At 43.7% G+C, this 18,213-nt stretch overlaps 1 long non-coding RNA gene across 2 annotated transcripts in view; it reads left to right on the forward strand.

Annotated features, from left to right (window-relative positions):
- The first annotated feature begins 697 nt into the window (after positions 1–697).
- The window catches only part of LOC125429452, a 34,409-nt gene continuing 16,893 nt past the window's right edge, over positions 698–18,213 (forward strand). For both annotated transcript variants that reach the window (XR_007243989.1, XR_007243990.1), the window contains exons 1-2: positions 698–783; positions 2,853–2,978. This is a non-coding gene — a long non-coding RNA (uncharacterized LOC125429452). The remainder of the gene's footprint in view (positions 784–2,852; positions 2,979–18,213) is intronic.

Here is an 18,213-nt window from a genome sequence, read left to right on the forward strand (position 1 = left end):
GCAAGATTTAAAAAATTCAGAAAAGCATTTTTGTCTTTCGGTCAGGTTGGTTTACGGTTCAGATGTTAGAACCCAAATATGGTACGACCACCATGGACTTTGAGAAGCATTGAATGTAAGCTTGCCACGTAGTAGTGTTTGTCACCATGTTGTATCATTCAATTGATTCTGCCTCATCAGATAATGCACTCTAGAGGCGCTGCAATGGTATGATTCCAAACCACAGACACAAACAGAAATGTCTTAGATAACAACTGGAAAGTATTTGTAAACTCACAAACAACAGCCAGGTTTTCCTTATCTCCCCTGCTGAATCCACATGCAGAAGAATGTGGACAGAATATGCATATTTTAGAGAAAGACAGGTATGTTTTATTAATTCAGGTCATTTATACACTACCTTTCAACGTTAAGGAAAATGGACATGTAAAGCACAGTAGATTGTTCTTTTTTCTTTGGGAAGTCTTTCAAAGACACCATTCCCAGCAGTGAAAGTAAAGGAGTATAAGAGGCAAACAAAACAGGAATCATTACAGAACCTGGAAGTACCTCATTACTTCCTGTGACAAAAGTTAAAGCTATTTTGTCACAGTGGCAGTGGTACGTTCTGTGCCATTCCTGTTAGTTGATAAGCTATGAATACAAGGATTGACTAACCTATACTCACCTATGCTCACCTTTTCCTATCTCTTTCTAGATGGTGGATGCTATTCTAGTCAATGTGCCAATTACCCGAAAAAGTCTTGTATGAATGAAGGCTAACACCTGGGTCTGCCACATCCAGTAAGTTAAGACAGCTCTGAAATTCTGCAAAAAGACTCCTAGAAACAGTGCCAGAAACACTGGGCTACTGTAAGCAGTCGGACCCTTCCTCCTGCTAAAAAATGCCATGAAGACACAGGGTATGAAGACTGGCATGAAAGCAAGACACTGCTCCCCCCAAAATGGATGCCTTTCAGGGACTTTTGGGATCCATCTTGTGTGTCAAACCTGGGCAGGAAGGTGTTTGACTGCTGAATTTCCCCCCTGGCCTAAGGTGAGCCTGGCTGGACAGTGAGTCTAACTAATCTCTATTGTGTCACCCTATGGCAGTGTTGGCGAATCTTTTTGAGATCGAGTGCCCAAATTGCAACCCAAACCCCACTTATTTATCGCAAAGTGCCGACACGGCAATTTAACCTGAATGCTGAGGTTTTAGTTTAGAAAAACCAGCTGGCTCCGAGGCGCATGTTACTCAGGAGTAAGCTTGGTGAAGCAATCGTGCAACGCTTCGAATGGGTGAATCACCACCCTAGGAGGGTTTACTCAGAAGCAAGCCCCATTGCCAGCAACTGAGCTTACTCCCAGGTAAAGGATGATGCCCAGGCCAGCCTAGGTGTGTGTGTGTGTGTGGGGGGGTGATTCCCCCCCCACATGATGAACTCTGTGCATGTGTGCCCACAGAAAGGGCTCTGAATGCCACCTCTGGCACCCGTGCCATAGGTTCGCCACCACTGCCCTATGGTAATTTAATCAGCACTCTGAGCAGGCTGTTATTTAACCTATCTACTCCCATCAATCAATCAGTATTTAGGAAATGTGCTTGGGTCCTGACAACTCATCAACTCTTCTATCTTTTTATTAGAACCCTGAAAAAGCAATTAGTTCTTTGTCTTTCCTGCCAGGTTTCCTCCTAGTCTTCAGAACCCAGTTTGGGGTATGCATATTGGTCCTTTGGCCATTCATAATGTGTGTGTGTTCTGAATCTGTGCACATGCCTCCACTTGTACGAGGCCTAGTGTAACACTTCGATAATTTGCAATAGCCTTTGTCCTTCTCCAGTTATGTTGGTAGGGGAAGGAAACGTTGCTCTTTCTACCCTCTTTGTAATTTCCTGTGTTAGAAAAAGAAGACAGGAATGATTTGGTCTTCTTGCTGTCCTAACATTCTGGGAATAAACTTCCCCAAGGCCAGAAAGGGGCTCTTTCTGCACAGACAATTTAAAACATTGGGGAAACATTTTTAAAAGAACCATTTTGTAGGGGTGAGCCCACGAACCCAGCAGAACCGCAGATAGAGTGCCTGGAATGCCGGTGCCAGCTACGGCCTTCTGGGCGCACACGCTCCCCCAACCCCCGCTCCCCCATGAGTCACGGGTCATGAACTGGCTAATCTGAATTCCCCAGATAAGCCTTCACAGCTCAAGTGGCAGAGCTGGGAATCAAACCCGGTTGAAAAAGCAAATATGGCATGAAATCTCAGACACATTTTGAGACTCTTACATTGGTCCTTAAGAAGGCTTCCTTGCTAACAGTCTCTTTGACCTCTGAACTGCACAGTGACTAAACAGCTTTATTTATATATATGCTATACATTCGTCACTTACCATACATGGTAGATTTATTACAAGTCTTTGGATGCTTTAACGGTTTACATGTGATGATACTTGGAAGGATGAATGTGTAAGCATCAACATTTACTCAAGCAAGTATTGCTTACATTTTCAGTGCCTCCTCACTAGTTTGTTTATTCAACATGTCTTGCTCAATCTGTTTGATAGTATATAATTTAATAGCCAGAACCGTGGAGAATATAGAAAGCAACAGATATGTGGTTGCTGTATTGCAGGAAGCAAAGAATTAAACAGCAAAATTATTATTTACCTCGTGATGAACTGAATAACAATAAAAACAAAAGAATACTGTTTAGAGTACTGCATTCTAGAAGAGAATACAGATTATTTGTCTGCACATTTGTGTGTTTATTTACTGGATGTATTTATATGCCACTCTTTCACCAAATTAACTTTCCTACCTACTTATAATTAAAAATTCTATTTATGCAAATATAAATGTTTGTTTTCTTTCCTCTAGGAGACATACAATGTCTACCTGTTCATATCCTTCGACTCTAAAGAGAAAATACACAGATCACAGACACATGAGGGACAGCTTTGATAATCTGAACAGGGCCTTTTGCAAGTGCCACCCAGCCAATGGGTAAGAGATACAAATACTTGCACATTCTTGGTGGTGGTCCCCAGGCTATGGAATAGCCTGCCTGAAGAGGTCAAAAGGTTTCCACAGTTCTGACATTTCACAAATAATGTAAAATAATATTTGTTCAGGAGGGTCTTTTCCCCTGCCCCTTACTTTGCACGTTTTTTAAAAAAAAAACTGGAGCTGTTTTGAATATATAAATATGATGATATAGCACAAAGCTAAAAGAGAAGAACAAATAATAATCAGTGGGCATTGTGCAAAAATGTGTCACCATCTGAATTTCAAAATCCAATCCAAATGCACTGCACTTACAGTTTAAAGAGTCTGTATAAAAATGCCACCTTTAAAACAATCCCACTTTGCTTTCACAATATGGGCCCCTTCAGCACTTGCAGAATAATGCACTTTCAGTCCACTTTCAGTGCACTTTGCAGCTGGATTTGACTGTGCGGAATAGCAAAATCCACTTTCAAGCAATTGTGAAAGTGGATTGAAAGCGCATTATTCTGCATGTGGTGAAATTATTTTGTACACCTCCATTTGCCGCCATGGTTTCCCCCCTTGTCTCTTCAGTTGCATGTATTCTGCATGCTATTGCTGAAAACGTATTGTTCCTAATGGTGACAGGATGTCATCCTGGACATCCAACCCTTCCAACCCTGAATAGCATTCAGTTTAGAGCTGTGCCTGCTGTTAAAAGCTTGAGTGTGTTCCTGGACACCTCCTTAACAATAGAGGCCCAGGCAGTGCATACAGCTCGTACAGCATTTTTTCATCTGCGCCAGGCAAAGCAGCTAGCACCCTACCTTTCCTGATTCAATCTTGCCACAGTAATCCATACAGCAGTCCCCTCCAGAGTAGATTTCTGCAATGCAGGGATATCCTTGGGTCAGCTCCAGAAGCTCCAGTTAGTCCAGAATGCAGCAGCAAGGGTCACACATCCAACTAGTGCTCCACCAGCTGTACTGGCTCCAGGTGGAGCACTGGATCAGGTTCAAGGTGCTTGTACTTGCATACAAAGCCCTTAATGGTCTGGGGCCTTAATACCTTAGAGACTGTTTCTACTGGTACATTCTCCAGAGAACCTTGAGATCAGGGATTAACAACCTATTGGTGATCTCTGGTCCCAGAAAAGTTTGGTTAGCCTTGACCAAGGGCCTGGGCTTTTTTGGCCCTGGCCCTGGCCTTAGCCTGGTGGAAAGCTCTGTCTAGTGAGACCAGGGCCCTGTGAGATTTCATGCAATTCTGCAGGGCCTGAAAGACAGAGCTGTTCTATCAGACTTATGGTTGAGGCAACCATGGCACCATCTGGTCTCCCCCACCTCCTCTTCTCTTTTTCCTCCCTTTTTCTTTTCTTGTCCTTCTTTTCCACTCCCTCTTTTTCCTCCCTTTTCCATCCTCTCCTTTTTTCCTTTGTTGCTTCACTTGTTGGGATCCTGGTATATGCTACACTCTGATAGGATTATGAAATCTGCCTCTTGGATCTGTTGAAATGGTTGAATTGTGGGAAAGTTTTAATTTTTTTAAGATTTTCATTTATATGTACTTTAAATTTTGTTGTAAGCCACCCTGAGCCCAAAAGGGGTGGGGTGGTCTATTAAGCCTAATACATTAAATTGAATTGAATAATGCAGAACATCAACCCTCCCATTCATCCATTTTATCCTCCCCCTTGTTCTCCATCTTCTAAAGGATTTTTTTTCTCTCTATCGCATTAGCAATGTAACATATGGGCACAGACACAAGCCAGGTCCAATTGTATCAGCTTTGTCAATTTCACTTTGAATGAGTGATGTCAAGATACAATGTGTTCTCAGTTAGGAATCTGTGAAATTGACAGTGGAAGTTGTTTTGCAGGAGGAAACTGACAAGGGCCTTCCGTAGTCTCCATGGTGCTCTACTGCAGCAGTCCCTTGTCACTTTCCTCCGGCAAAAGCAATAAATCTTTGCCTTAACATGAAATCACTCATTTGGGATGAAATTGACAAATCTGATACAATTGACCTGGCTTGTGTCTGTACTTTTATATAGATAACGCAGCAGAGAAAAAACTTAACATTCCTTTCAAAAATGAAGGATGGGGGGAAGAAAAAATGGTTGAAGGAGAGGTTGAGAGACTACATAGGAGTGTGGATAAGAGTCAAGTATTTGGTGGGACAAATAAAGCCCATTTCAACATGATCACATGCTTAAGGGAAGCTGCTTGGAAACAGATTTTTAAAAGTTGTGATTAAGATGCTTGGGAATACAACAGGGCAAAAATGAAAGGGGGACGTTTCTGAAAACAAAAAGAGAAAAAATGTGTGGAATTTTTTAAAAGGGAGGGGAAAGTAGCATTTGGCAGCAAGATATGTTGTAAATAACTTGTATGGAAAAGGTCCAAAACAGGATACCTAACCGTGCTCACCCCGCACCCACCCCAAGTGGCGCAAAGACGCTGCTTTTGAATCTCACTTGGGGAGTGAAGTTTTTCAAAAGTGGTATCTTCCTGCCTGCGTGGTGCAAGGCCCCTCCATGTCCTGTTTACTTACCTCTCCTCTCTGCACAGCTCTGGACGACTGGAGGGACACGCCCATGCTGCCCTCTGACCCCCAGATAATGCAGATAAGTAAAATCTATTAATATTGAAAACCAGAAAATGCCTAATCCAAGGTAGAGTTGCTAAGCTCCAGGTGGGGCCTTGAGGTCTCCTGGTATTCCAAGTGATCTCAGCTGACAGACATTAGTTTCGCTGGAAAAAATGGCTGCTTTGAAGGGTGGTCCCTGTGACATTATACCCCATGGAGATTCCTCCCTTCCCTAAACCCCACCATTCTCAAGCCCCATCCCCCAAATTTCCTGGAATTTCCCAACCCTAATCAAAGGTCATACTTTAATAGGACATATATTTTAATGGACTCAAGAAAGAACGGAACACGTATTCACACTGCGATCCATGCAGACTATTTTCCAGAGCAGGGGTCCCCAGTTTGGTGCTCTTGGGAGTCTTGGTGCCTGCTGACACCTTTTCTTGCACCCACCAAGAGTTGTTAGGATGTAGGTAGGGTAGCGATTCCTATCTCCAGATGGGACCTGGGAATCCCCCAGAATTACAACTCATCTCCAGACTACAGAGATCATTTCTCCTGAAGAAAATGGATGCTTTGGGGAGTGAATTGTATCCACGGAGGTCTCTGTCCTCCCCAGGCTCCTTCTCCAAATCTCCAGTAATTTCTCAATCTGGATTTGACAATCCTACTTGCTCCCCCATCTCCTGCCAGTGGCTAGTGGGGACCTGGCAACCCTAAGGGGGAGCCAAGTAGGGCTTTTGCCCACCAAAGCTTCTAATTGACTACTGGATATGTGATTGGTTGTGTAGATTTTTATTTGAAATGTTGCATTGGTGCCAGCTGCCAGCACAGCACAAGGCGTGACACTGTAATCCTGAAGTTAAGCTATGGCAGCTTTTTTGTACCAGCCATTGTGTTGCTGCACCCACTGTGCCATTTCAGAATTCCAGGTGTGCTCAAAGGCTCAAAAAGGTTGAGGGCCCTTGTTCTACAGGTTTTTTAATATCATTTCACTTTATCAATTGAACTCCTACAACCTATTTGATGCCTTAATTGTTAAGCTTTAGTGAACAGGCTAAAACATGTCTTTTTATCTGGACATTTTCTGTTTAATGATTCCTGCCTAATATCCTATTTTTACTAGATGTTGTTTTTAGATGTTGCTAAAGTGTTGATGTATCTCGTACGTTTATTTCTGTACTATGTTTTTATTGTTGCTGCTGTTATTGTTTATTATTTTAGTGCTTTTACTGCTGGTAATTAAACTGACCCCCAGACAAAGACTGCCTCTTTAAACACTCTGGCTGATTCCGCATGGGCCAAAAACAGCAGTGTGAAAATGGTGTGAAAATGGTGTAAAAGGGTTTTAAATGGTGTAAAAGGGTTTATACTGTTTTCACACCATTTTCACACCGCTGTTTTTGGCCCATGTGGAATCAGCCTCTCACACCATCCAGATATAACAGGAATATCATATGAAAAGAAGACATATGACATTCTGTTAACACAGATAATTGGTTATGTCTATGCGCATTACATTTTTCCTCATTGTATACCTTTCATTATATTCCATTGTTCCTCTAAGGACTTCTAATGGTCCCCATATTTTATCCTCACAGCAACCCTACCAAAATACTTGATTGAAAAACATTTGAGAGCCAGCAGTTGTTTCAGGATCTCCGATCCCTTCTCTATGAATTTACAGCTGCACATCAGTGGCACTTTTCCCATCTTCCCATGCCCAAAGGTCAACCAGACAAAGCAGATTTCTTTTCTGCTCAACAGTGGCGTTCCTGCCTAGGGACAGGGGGTACCCTATGTCCCCGGGCGCCCCCTCATTTGGTCACGTGGGGGGGCGCCAACATTTCAGGGACGTTTGTGGTTTTTTAAAAATTTTAAGTGTTTTTTCATGTTCCGGCCTGCAGGGGGCGCATTTCTAAGGCTAGCAACACCAAAATTTCAGGGTACCATCCAGAGACCGTCCTGATGATACCACCCAAATTTGGTGATGTTTGGTTCAGGGGAAGCAAAGTTATGGACCCCCAAAGGGGGTGACCCCAACCCCATTGTTTTCAATGGGAGCTAACCTGAGATAAGGGGCTACCCATTTGAGGGACCATAACTTTGGTCTTCCTGAATATAACTTCACCAAACTTGGGTGGTATCATAAGAATAAGTTAACAGATGATACCCTCAAATTTTGGTGTCACTAGCTTTAAAAATACACTTCTTCCAGGCACCCCAAGAAATGTGCCCAAGATTCTTTGTTTTGCAGTGACTTTGCTCCATTGTAGCCAATGGGGAATTTCTGAGTGTGTAGGCAGGCTGCACATTTTTTAAGACAGAGGCACCAGACTTTCAGGGTGGCTCCAGGAGGGTCTCCTGGTAATAGCATCCAGGTTTGGAGGCCTTTGCTTCTGGGGGTTCAATTTTATGGGCCCCCAAAAAGCTTATTTTGTTTCCCCGCTCCTGCACATGAAAGCCTGTGGGCTGAGTTCTCTCAGAACTCTCTCACCCCCCCCCCCTCCAGAAGCAAAGCTCACCAAGCTTGGATGCTATTACCAGGAGACCCTCCTGGAGCCACCCTGAAAGTCTGGTGCCTCTATCTTCAAAAAATGTGCAGCCTGCCTCAGAAATTCCTCATTAGCTACAATGGAGCAAAGTCACTGCAAAACAAAGAATCTTGGGCAAATTTCTTGGGGTGCCTGGAAGGGATGTATTTTAAAGCTAGTGACACCAAAATTTCAGGGTACCATCTGTTAACTATTCCTATGATGCTACCCAAGTTTGGTGAAGTTATGTTCAGGGGGACCAAAGTTATGGTCCCTCAAATGGGTAGCCCCATCTCAGGTTAGCTCCCATTGAAAACAATGGGGATGGGGCATTCCATTTGGGTGTCCATAACTTTTCTGCCCCTAAGCCAAACATCGCTAAACTCAGGTGGTATCATCAGAGCAGCCTGTGGATGATGCCCTGAAATCATGGTGCTGCTAGCTTTAAAAATGCACTCCCTGCAGGCCTAAAAAAAAACACCAAAAAATAATTTCCAACCCCAAATACCTTGCATTCGCATTTGTTCATATTTAAGTAGGACATAATCGGACAATTTTGTCCTAATGTGCCCAAATTTGCCCAGATTCCAGCCAATCTGCTATTTGTTTTATCTGAATCTCCAACCCTCAAAAGTGATGTTGTTTCAGGGAGTGGATTCACCTCTGAAACAGCATCACTTTCAATTTTGTTTTAACCGGGGACCCCAGATTCTCCCTTTAAGGTAGGTTTAAAAGAAGAATCTGAGCTCACTAGTTTAAACACCAATGAAAGTGATGGTGTTTGGGGGGTGGATTCCACTGGAGGTGTTTTGTGAGAGATGATGCTGACATTTGTTTGGTAAATGTTTTGCAGGGGGTGATTTGTGAGAGATTTACATGCTTAATACCCACTTGCACTGGCTTGGAGTTGTTTCTCAGGCTAACAACCTACCTCATAGGGTTGTTGTGATTAGGAAATTAGGAAAAGAGTTGGTGGGGAGAGAGCCATGTATGTTTTGATGGGAGTGGGAGGTGTTTTGTGAGCTGGTACAAAAATCATTGTTTGGTCATGGGGGGGTGGGGGTGGCAGCCCATATGCCGGGCAGGGAGGGGGGCGCCAAACTCAGGTTTTGTCCCCGGGCGCCAGTTTGCCTAGGTACGCCCCTGCTGCTCAAGCAGCACCCCCTCCCCCACCTCAGCTGTAGGCCCTTGACTGTTTAACCTTGTCTCTTGTGTCACTTCCAAATGGAGAAGGCAATTAAATATTCAATAGCTTCTCCATGAGCAGTCCACAAGGGGTACTTCTCTTTCAAAATTTTAATCTAATGGTCCTACTCATCACAAATCTTTGAGCAGGCAACTGCTTGGGGTCAAGTGCTATGCAGGATAAATATACAGACTCAGCTGGAAAGAATGGGTGCCCCCCCCCTCACTGCGTATAGTACCAGCTACATAGCCAAGTTCCATGTAAACACCATAGTAAAACATTTAACATTTCTATTATTCCAAACATTTCCCCCAAAAGGTGATGCAGGACTGCAATTAGATCAAACCTTACCCTTCGTGGTATGTTTGCTAGTTTGTTCGTTGTATGCCTGTATTAAAAATATAACTTTGGGTTTTAAGGAACCAACATTTTTCTCCTCATCATAGATTTTGTGGGAAAGGATCAGAGAAGTGTATACTTCCTTAAGCTAATATATTTTTAAAAATCTTTCTGTGAGTTCTTTCTCCAGTAGGGTTTTTTGTGTGTGTGGTTACCCTCCCTCCCCCCGCTCGCATCCCCATGTACCCTTCCTCTGTGCTTTGGAAAATAGAGGCCTTGGCTGAAGAAAGCAAAGCACTGGGTTAGCATTTAGCACATTTGAGTAGCGAAGAGATTGCTCTTCTGTGAAAGACTGGATTGTATTATGTAACAGCCGCATTGCCAAAGACATGCTGGAATCACTCAGCTTTCTGTGCACCATTGACATGAAAACCAGGCAAGATTTGATGCAGACTGGCTTTGAAAGGATGTCTTGTGTTTTTTCCTCTTCAGTCTTTACAAACAGGGCTTTTTTAAAAAAGCATAAAGATATAGAGTCCTGTTTGATAAATGAGAGAAAAAATTAGTGGTTTTTCTCCCAAGTTTTGGCTGTTTATTTCTTTAAAAGTGATTGCTTAGAACAAACAGGTTTTATTTACAGAATTTATCACATCATCTAAGGTTGCAAGAGGGATCGAGCCATTGATGGAATGAATACATGCGTGTGTTCTGGATTTCACGCCAGTTCCCCTTACGAGTTCAGATTCCTCACATTCATTATAGCGTTTTACATCTCATATACTCTCAGTGCAAATATTAACTGTTTTGGGGGCAACCGAATGACTAGTCATCTTGTCAGGACATATAAGAACATTGGCTGTGATGCAGTGAAATGAAAATCAACAAGAGTTTTTGTAGCTGACTTCATCAGAGTGGAGATTGCTCCCTGATCTGTTGAGTGTTATTTATTTATTTTCACCTCAAGGCCCAGACCTGTCCTTATGAAGAAATGGGATGTTGTTCAGAAGGCATCAGATGTTTTAAAGCTACAGTCAGTCAAACAAATGTCTCAGTGTCTGGAACAGTCTCTCTAGAAAAGTTGTAGCAGCAAAGCATTTTACTGAAGGAAACGGCTAGTTTGTTCGCTGTAATAGCTGGGCAAAGTTAATGGGAAAGTTGTATGAATTTCAGTCTGGTGCCTCAGGGCTGAAGGAGACATGACGCAGGAGAGCCATGATTAGGATCTCCTGCAGGATTTTGTTTATTATTAATTAGTAACTTCATATGGTCGCTGTCAAAATCAGAAAATGGATGTTGAAAAATGGCTTGGGTGTTTTTTGTTCTAGTCCTATTCTCCTGTGCCATTTCCCCAGTGCAAATCGTCTCTCCAACTGCAATTAGCTCAGCACTAAAAAAATAATTGATTACTAAGCCAAGCTCCAAAGCTATCAGAACAAAAGTTATGTTTGCAGCCTTCCTAAAAGAGAAAATTTTAGTAGCGCTTCATATTTCCCCAGTCTTGGTAACATCACAGGAAAGGCCCTGGAATACCTTCTTACCCATTCAACCTCTACTGGTGGTGGTGGCATGCAAAAGAGGGCCTCACCAGAAGATCTCAAGATCCAGATAGGGCTGAATTAATGAAGGTAGAACCACAAAACCCTGTTTTTGTCAAAGCAAATGCCCTGGTCTTCCAAGTAGATACAATGAGATTCTATTTACTTAAAAAAAAAACCAGGCTGTAATCACAAACCTTCCATGTATCATTTAATGAATCTCTTCCCCCCCCCTCTCTCTCTCATGGTGGTACTCACTAGTATTGAGTACTTGCACCTTTTGGGGAGGGGGGGGGGGCGCTCTCCCAAGTCCTGAGGGAGGAATTATTAGAAATCAGTGCGATCTCATATATGAGTACCAGCACAAAACCAAAAAAGTCCTGGACAAATCATAGAGATTTGGCTGAATGTTTGAATATCAACAGCGATTTAGTGACTTTGCTGGCTATGCCCCTCCCCAATTGCCAGACTCCTGTTAGTAATCCTGTTAAGTAGCGATACAACTCTTCCATAGTGTACTGTATTGTACACATTACATTCAACTGATTGTGGATGAAAAAAATTAGTTACAGCTTACTTGAAATACACTGTAAAAGTCCACAGTGTGCATAGAACTTATATGAACATGGCCAAAAATGCAGATCAATAAATCCACAGCACGTAGCCATGTAGATGGATGAGAACTTTTTCTGCAAACCTGGATACTCAGGTTTGCAAGAAAATCCTTCTCCTCAAAAGAGGCAGCTTTACAAATAACTCCCAAACAGAGGAGCATTGTCTGCTCAAACACAGATAGCATAAAACAAATAGAGTCCACAATGCTCGGCTGCCATCAGTAATGGTGAAGCAATGGTGGGTAGTAACCTCAGTAACGGCGAAGCAGTGGTGGGCAATGGTGCAGTCAGCTACTAGTGGGGAAAAGCTTGGTCGACAAGGAAAATGGGCAGGCAAGTGGGGCCTTCTGACTGGCCTGGGAGGGACAAATAATGTGAATGGCCGTGGAAGCCACAGCTAACCTCAGAAGAAGGCAGGTTGGGAACAAAACAGTCAGGAGTCTGCTGCATCCTCTCCCATTTTCCAGTTATTCCTGATCTGGCTGACCTCCATCAGAGAAAGAAAGCAGACAATTGGCAGGTTCTGTGAGAGGGAGGGGCAGCTGACAGAGAGAGTGACAGGGTTGCCAACTCTGGATTGGGAAATTCCTGGAGATTTTTGGAAAAGGGTGGAGCCTGAGGAGGGCAAGGTTTGGGTAGAGGAAGGAATTCAGGGGGGTATAATGCCATAGAGTCCGTCCTCCAAAGTAGCCATTTTCTCCGGGGGAACTGATCCCTGTTGTCTGGCGATCAGTTGTAATCCCAGGAGATCTTCAGGATCCAGCTGCAGGTTGGCAAAACTAGTTTGTAGCCAGGAGGATGAAACTAGTTTGTAGCCAGGAGAAAACTAGTTTGTAGCCATCTACATGGCTACGTGCTGTGGATTTATTGATCTGCATTTTTGGCCATGTTCATATAAGTTCTATGCCTCAGTCTGTGCAGCCACAAAAAGTGGAAAGGCAGAGATGGTCCGGTGGAGGAGGCATGTCCAGTGCGTCTGACCCACGTGTTTCTTGAAGTCCCCCTTTCTGTCATTATTTAATGTTATAGATAATTTCACAAAAAATTATTTATGCTACACCTTTTGAATGAGGAAAACCTCTTTAAAAGCATTTAATTCCTTTCAAAGGAGAAGATATTTCTCAGGAGACTAAAATTCCACTTTTTGTTGGGAAAGTTGCGCAAAAATCCCCCACCACACACACAAGGAAAAAGTGCCTCCCCATTTTTTCCATGCATTCACAACTTTAGGTCAGACTAGTTTATCTCAGTACTAACTTCTCACCTTCTCATCTTCACAAGTTAGGCATGTATGCTATAAGAACAGTTAATCCTTACATTGGCATCTAGTGGACTGACAATTTTATTATAGTGATCTTTTCCAAAAAAAGCTTAAGAACATATGCATGATCAGACCTCGGTTTTTCTTAGTCCAGCATTCTGTTCCCACAGCAGCTAGCCAGATGCCTCTGGAAGCTCACAGGCAGGGTGATGGACCTTCTCTGTTGTCTATCAAGCGTTTGCATTCAAAAAGAGGAAACTCATAGCAAATAGCCACTAGATGGACGAGTCTTTCATCTTCACCCTGTTTTGTTTGATCCAAATTCTGAATGTGTTCCTGCAGGAATTTCAGGCAGGTTGACGACCTTGTATTCATTGATCAGGATTATTAGCATCCAAATAAAAGAATCCTTCACTCATTAAAGTAATGGAAGTATGTTTTGCATTGAGATACCCCACCCGGCCTATAGTGCTGGACATTTCTAATCAAGCTCGCTCATAAACAGCCAGATGGTAATAAACATTTTCCCATGTGCGGTAAATTCCTTATCTGCCGACCCAAACTGTGATTCCTTTTCTTCTTCTCTTTTTTTCTAAAGTGCAACTTATTTAAGGAGATCGTTAATCAAGCTGGTTTGACCACTTCACCTGTTTCTCACTAATCTCTCTTCCCAAGACAGTTGCTAACATTCCAGAATTCAGTGTGGACCCTAACAGCTGCTTAAAAATGCAATAAAAACCTGCTCACATTTTCCAGCATTTCTCTAACTCATGAAACAGACACAGGTTTTCAGAACATTGCAAGCATGCATGCTTATTTTGAGTTCCTGTACAGCTTGACTGAACACATTCTGGCTGTTTCTGCATGGCCACGATGGGGGTAGGGTCGGCGTACATGACGCCGACCCAACCCCCCTGGGACCGTTCACTCGAACGGTCCCAGAAACTACCGGGATGACGACGACGCGCTGCGCCATTGCCCAATTGACTTACCTTCCCTGCGACCGTCTGGTGCATCGCTGAGGCCAGGGGACATGCCCCTCATGCCCTGCGCGACTGCTCTGGAGTCGCAGGGCAGCATGGGTGTGTCCCCAGGCCTCGGCGACACGCCAGATGGTGGCAAGGAAGGTAAGTCATTTGGGACAGGGGGGAGGGATGGCACCTTCCAGCCACTGCCGTTCGCATGGCAGTGTTTGGAAGCCGCTGTTTCCCAAAAACCTCACTCGGGGAGCGAGGTTGGGAAACAGCGGCTTTGTGCTGCTGGGGAGGCGCGAGGGCGGCGCAGCTGCAAAGCAGCTGCGCCTCCCCCCCATGCGAACAGCTCCCTGGGGTGGCGTTTTTGCCGTCCCCAGGGCACTGTATTAGGCCCGTGCGGAAAGGGCCTCTCTCTCATGCAAGGAAGAAAGATATTGAATGCCTAGGCCTAGTACACATTTGTGGTCTGCACCATGGTGAGCAAACATTTGTTTCAGGGGAGATTTTCTGTTGCACCCAGGTCTTCCCATATCCCCAACTCACCATACCACAGACCTGACAATCCCCATGGTTTCTGAAAGTGGGGAAAGTGAGATCATTTCCTTGCCTGCATAGGGAAAGTGAAGCAGAGAAGAGGCCATCTGTCCTGCTTTAGGTTTTCTGCCCCTTTCTGCCTTCTCCCACCTACACAGCAGCCATTTTGCCCACTCCTCAGCAAACATTTCTGGGAGAACAAAAGGCCTTTGAAAAAAAAGAATTTATATCAACTTTCTCTCACAGGAGCAGGAGAAAAGCACAGAAAAAGGTGAGGGTGGGGGGAAGCCAGTATTGAACCAGCCAGACTCAGAAACAGGGGCAGGCAAAATGGTGACTCAGCTCAGAACAATCTGTGGGGTCTCTTCATGTGTAAACAGCAGAACACGGGGAGACCTGATTCTGGAGCACACTGAATCGGGGTAAGCAGGGTATGCATAAAGGGCCATAGTGTGCTCCAGAGTAGAGACACATTCTCTTGTTCGTCTTCCAGCATTATATATGCAATCAAATGTTAGCAATGTCCTTCCCCTCTCTGCACTGGACAAACAAGTCTGTCCCTGCACAAAAGAATAAAGAGACATAGACCTAACATTAAAAACCACAACATGCAAAAAACAGTGGGAGAACATATTAATCTTTCTGATCACTCTGCTGCTGACTGAAGAGTGAGAGTCCTCAAACAAAGGAACTTCAATGGGAAATTACAACATGAGATAGCTGAACCTGAGTTCATTCAGAATAGGGACTCCTTCCCCCCACCCATCTGAATAGGGACATGGGACTCTTATCTCACTACAGATGCTAATTTTCTGCACTATTCAAAAGCCCAATACTCTAACCATTATGCTACGCTGACTATTTCTTTGAAGTTATTTTAAAGCTGCTTTATTTTACAATCCAATCCTCTCAGGTGTAGTTCTATTGGGGAGGCATTACATTAGATCAGATGTAACCCACAGCAAGCATAAAAGTTCACACCAGCCTCTGGTCATACCAGCATTCTGTCAATGCTAGGATTCAGCATGGATGTAACACCTTAATCACACCCCAAAAAAACTTCTGTGTATGAGCTACTGTATCACTCAAGCACCAACAGAAGTCAAGACTTATTCCTCTCCTCTTGACTGGCATACTTGTGGGACCATAGAAACTTGGGAGACCAAGCTTCCTTCCTCGCCTGCCTGGCCCACGCTGCTCACTTGACTTGTGCCACTCACCCTGGTCTCCCCATTCAACCTGCACCCCTTCCTTGGTCCACGTCACTAACCAGCCACTCTCCTTGCACTCCCTGCTTGGCCCTTCCCTGATCTGTGCCACCTGCTTTTGCTTGACCTTCCCCACTTGGCCCGCACCACTCAGCTGCTGCTCACCCAGACCTCCCTGCTCGGCCTGCACCACTTGCTCGGCCCAGGCCACTTGCCTGGTTCAGATCAGGTAAGGGTGCAATTTGGGGGGAGGGCACAATTTGGGGAGGGGGGTAGGATTAGGGTTAGTATGGCACTGAATGTGGAGAACTGGGTTTGTTTCCCAAGTTCTCCACATGCAGTCCACTGAGTGACTTGGGCCAGTCACTGTTCTCTCAGAATTTTCTCAGCTCCACCTATCTCACAAGGTGTCTATTAGGGGTGGGGATGCAGTTGTGAGCTGTTTTGAAACTCCTTGTGGTAGTGAAAACTTGGGTATAAAAATAGCTCTTCTCTTCCCCCCCTTCCCCGCCAAATATCAGCAGAAATCTAGAATGAAGAATCAACATTAATTGTGTGTGTGTGGGGCGGGGGGGGGGGGGATTCCAACCAGATAAATGAAAGGCAAAATAGCACAAGAAGTCATGGTAACTATCAAAACTAGCAGAAGTCCTCTAAGCTCAATCTTGTAAGGAAATGTCACCACCAAATGGGCAAAATAAGTTTCCTCAAGGAGGAGTTATGTAATATTGGTGCCATTATTGAGAAGGCACTGTCTTGTGATGACCACTGGACCTCAGGTTTTAATGGCAGACAAAAAAGAATAGTCTCCATCAAATGTCATGTGGGTTTATATGGGATCAGTAGTCCCTTAAGTATTTCAGAGCCAGAGCCATTTAGATATTTAAATGTTAAACCCAGTCTCAGTACTTTGGGTTGGCCCTGGAAACAGATTGGCAGCCAATGAAGTTGGCATAAGAATTGGCATAAGATGATCCAGGCAGCTAGTTCCAGTTAACAATTGAGCCAATCTATCTCTGCCAGTCTATTAGCTAATGTTTTTACAGTGTTCTGATTTTTTTTCACAGTTATACAGCCTCTATTTTTATTGAATGACAAGACCATTGTGCGTAGAGAATGGATTAGCCAACAGGCTATAGATTGCCTTTCCCTGGCTGACAATTCATAATTGAAAGTCTCATGTCTTAACAGAAAAATTGTATTTTTGTATCTTGAGTTGATACATTCCTGAAACTTCACTTTAGTATGAGTCAGCTGTACAGGAAACAATAGTGGGGTGGAGTGACCACTAAAAGAAGAAGTCCACACCATCCAAGACAGATGATATACTAGGTTAGAAGCAGCATTCCTCTACTTAAGTTGCAGGCCTGGCAGGCTATAATTGGCAAAGAAGAGACATTTTTAATAGGGTGGGAGGCAAACAATAAGAGCATCGAGATTTGAGCAGCTTCACTTTCCTTTCTGTGCACGCAGAATTCTGTTTTTGTGCTCTTTTCTAGGCAAACAAATTGTGATAGCAATAAGCATTTGTGGCACTAGTGGATGTGTGTGCCTGTTGCGTGCCTGTTAGACAACTGTAGTCATCTTCTAAGGCATTTTCCATGTGCCCTCAGCTTTGGAAGTAAAGTGGCTATCTACCAGAAAAAGGCAGTGGCCTCTACTTTGTGGAACACTCTTCCCTCAACATCTGAGCTCCTTAGTTTCACGTTCCCCAGATTAAATAATTTTTATTTACCAGGGATTTGACTGATTATGTTGGATCTCCCCTTCCCCATCTCTAATCACTTTGCATACTGTATTTCTCAATTTTACATGCAAATTTCCTCAAACGAATAAACAAAATGAAGGCAGAGATTCATCACTGGCTCTAAGCTAGAGCGGAGAGTCTAAAGGTATATTTCCTGAAGGCAAGCATCCCTTCAAGCAATATTTATAATATTTCACTCCCAAATGTATTGCAAGTTGCAACAAAGGTGACGTATTTAATAGACATATGACAGATATCTGCTATTGGTATGGCACTGAACTGATGTCCCAAATAAGGCCAGAGATAGCCAAATGCTAACAAAGTTCTTTATGTGCGCTATTTTAATTAATACAAATATTATGATGGCAATAAAAGATGATTTCAGCCTGCGGCTACAGAAGCTATCAGTCCTTAGTCCCCATCTCCCCCAGGGGTGCATACTGATGTTGCTACCCCGAGTGGGAATTGGTGCTGGCAAGGCTCTTCTAGCAGGCAAATCTGACTTGGACTGCAAGCACACTGGCCTCAAATGATGCCCGTTTTCCAAGACCAGGTTGTTTGCCTGTGTCTGTTTTGTTCTACCCTCTTTTTGGAAGCTCTGGCCCATTCAGTAAGCCAAAGCAAACACAGAGTTCATTTTTCACTGGGTTATGCTTGGCTGACATTTCCTGAAGGGAAGAGCCCCTTGATATTTATTGGGCAAGATGATAATAAAATTTAAAACTCATTCAGT

Source organism: Sphaerodactylus townsendi, linkage group LG03, assembly GCF_021028975.2.
Source record: "Sphaerodactylus townsendi isolate TG3544 linkage group LG03, MPM_Stown_v2.3, whole genome shotgun sequence".
Classification (NCBI taxonomy): Eukaryota; Metazoa; Chordata; class Lepidosauria; order Squamata; family Sphaerodactylidae; genus Sphaerodactylus; species Sphaerodactylus townsendi.